This window comes from Numenius arquata, unplaced genomic scaffold (assembly GCF_964106895.1).
Source record: "Numenius arquata unplaced genomic scaffold, bNumArq3.hap1.1 HAP1_SCAFFOLD_1414, whole genome shotgun sequence".
NCBI classification, from domain to species: domain Eukaryota; kingdom Metazoa; phylum Chordata; class Aves; order Charadriiformes; family Scolopacidae; genus Numenius; species Numenius arquata.
The window spans coordinates 12,501-15,000 of record NW_027414311.1 but is presented as its reverse complement, the minus strand read 5'-3'; the positions used below and the strand labels follow the sequence as shown (position 1 = coordinate 15,000).

At 82.2% G+C, this 2,500-nt stretch overlaps 1 non-coding gene across 1 annotated transcript; it reads right to left on the bottom strand.

Annotated features, from left to right (window-relative positions):
• Nucleotides 1–288: 288 nt before the first annotated feature.
• Nucleotides 289–441, bottom strand: LOC141477909 (5.8S ribosomal RNA). Its single transcript, XR_012463799.1, has one exon. It is a non-coding gene; the product is annotated as a 5.8S ribosomal RNA (ribosomal RNA).
• Nucleotides 442–2,500: the final 2,059 nt, after the last annotated feature.

Here is a 2,500-nt window from a genome sequence, read left to right as displayed (position 1 = left end):
CCGCGCCTCCCCCCGACCTCTCTTCTCTCCCCGCCGCCGACACCCCGGCGAGACGAGCTCCGCCCAGCGGGCGCTCCGGGAGCGGGGAGCTTCGGAGCGCTCCCCGAGTCTCCATTTAGGGGGACGAAGGCCCGCACGCGGGGCCTGCGAGGCGCCCCAGCCGCGCCGCAGCGGCGCGCCGCGCCCCGCCGACCCGACCCGCCCCCCCCCGACGCCGCAAGGGCGAAGAAGGGGGGGCGGCGGCGACGGCGGCAGCGGCGGCGGCCGAGCCGGCGATTGATCGTCACGCGACGCTCAGACAGGCGTAGCCCCGGGAGGAACCCGGGGCCGCAAGTGCGTTCGAAGTGTCGATGATCAATGTGTCCTGCAATTCACATTAATTCTCGCAGCTAGCTGCGTTCTTCATCGACGCACGAGCCGAGTGATCCACCGCTAAGAGTTGTCTGCTTTTCGGCACCGCCCCGCGCGCGCGGGAGGGCCGGGACCGCTCCGCGGGAGCGGCCCCTCCGGACAGCGGCGGCCCGCCGGCCCGCCCGCCCGCCGGCCCGCCCCCTCCGCAGGGGACGCGACGCGGCGCGGCGGGGCGAGAACGACGGGGCCGCCTCGCCTCGACTGACCGTACCGACACACGACGAGGAGAAAAAAAAAAAAAGCCCCGAGCGGCGAGGGCGCCGGGAGCCCGCGCTCCCGGCCCAAACCGGCGGAGACGAGCGCCTCGCTCGCTTCGGGGGGCGGCCCAGGCGCCCGGGCTCGGCCCGGCCTCCGCGCGGAGGCCCACGACGCCCCCGGCCGCGCCGCCTGCCCGCCTCTCCTCGGGGACGCGGGACGCCCCGCCGGCCCCCCCCGCGCGCGACGGCTCCGCCGCGCCGCGACGTCCTTCTCCCCTCTCCCGCGGCTCCGGCCCGCCCCGCCGGCGCCCGGCCGCGGCCTCCGCCGCCGCGCCGGAGGCGGCCACCGCCGGAGCCCGAGCCGGCGACGCGCCGCCCGCGGCCGCGCCGGACGGCGGCCCGCCGCCGCCTCGCGGCGGCCGCCCGCCCGGAACCGCCGCCGCCGCCGCTCCTCGCCGCCTTCCGCGGGCGCGCGCCGCGCGGAAAGCGGACGGCGCTGAGGCGGGGGCGACGCCCGCTCTCCCCGTTTCCACGCGGAGACCGGGAGCGGGACGCCTCCGCCCGCCCGCCCGCTCGCCCGGCGCCGCCGGGAAGGGCGGCGGGGGAAGGGCGGCGGACGGGGCCCGGGCCGGGACGGCCGCGCCTGGCGGCGGGCGCCCTCCGGCCGGCCGGCAGGCCGAGCGGCGACGCCGCCGCTCGGCACGGGGTGCCGCCTTCGCCGGCGCTCGGCGGCGGCAGACCGCCGCCGGAGCGCTCGCCGGGGCGGGGGACGGAGGGAGGGAGGGAGCGGAGCCGCGGCGCGCCGCAGCCGCGCCGCGGAGGCGCGGCGGCGCGCCTCCCGGGCGAGCCCCCGCCGCGGGGACCCGCCCGCCCCCGGCGGGGAGCCCGCGCTCCCGCCGGGGTCGCCCCGTTTCGAGGCGGGCGAGGCCGGACACGGCCGGCCGCGCCGCGGTCTCTCCGCCGAGACCGGTCCGCGGAGAGGGGGGGGCAGCGGAACCCCTCCCCGGCACGGCCGCCCGCGGGACGAGCGCGGGCGACGGCCGGCCGTCCGTCCCTGCGCCCGGGAGCTTCCGCGGAGAGACTCCAGCCCCCTTGCGCAGGACGACGACGACGGCGGCGCCGCCCGGCCCGACCCCCGGGCCGCGCCGAGCCGCCCGAGTCTTTAAACCTCCGCCCGGCCCCCCGCGGCCTTCGACCCCCTGTGTATCGCTACGGCGAGGGAGGGCCGCGGGAGAGCGCGGACGCTAGGTACCTGGCCCTGGGGTGAGGGAAACGACCACCTCTGGGCCCCGCGGGGGTGCCTCCCCCGCTGCCGCCTTCGGGGGAGCGTCCGCCCGCGGGGGCGCGCCCGACGTCCGCCGCCACAGCCTCGTCCTCCTTCCCGGGGCCCGGGGTTTCCCTCAGCAGCCCGGCGCTGCGCCCGGGAGGAGAGCCGCGGCTCGGGCCGCCCGCTCGCGCGGGAAGGCCGCCCGGCGGTCGCCGCCCGCCGGAGGGCGGCCAACGGCGGCGGCGCAGCCCTTCCGCCCCCGCCCCCCGCCCCGGCTCCCCTCGGCGGGGAGGATCGGGGCGCGGAGAAGAGACGGGGGACGCGCGCCGCCGCCGCCGCGCCGCCAGGCGCCCGCGCGCCATCCCGGAACGCCCGGAGACCCCTCGCCGCCTCGCGCGGCCGGGCCGGCAGGGCAGGCGCGGGGCCGGCTGCGCAGCCGCCCCCGGCCTGGGCGCGGGGAGAGCCGGGGGAGCCGCCTCCCCCGGCCCCGAAGGCCCTCGCTCTCGTCTCCCCGCTGCCCTCGCGGCCGGCCGCCGGCGCCGCTCGCCGCTGCCGCCGCTCGCCGCTTCCTTTCGGACCGAGCGGGGCTCGGCCGGCGGCGGGCGGCGTCGCCGCGCCCCGCGCC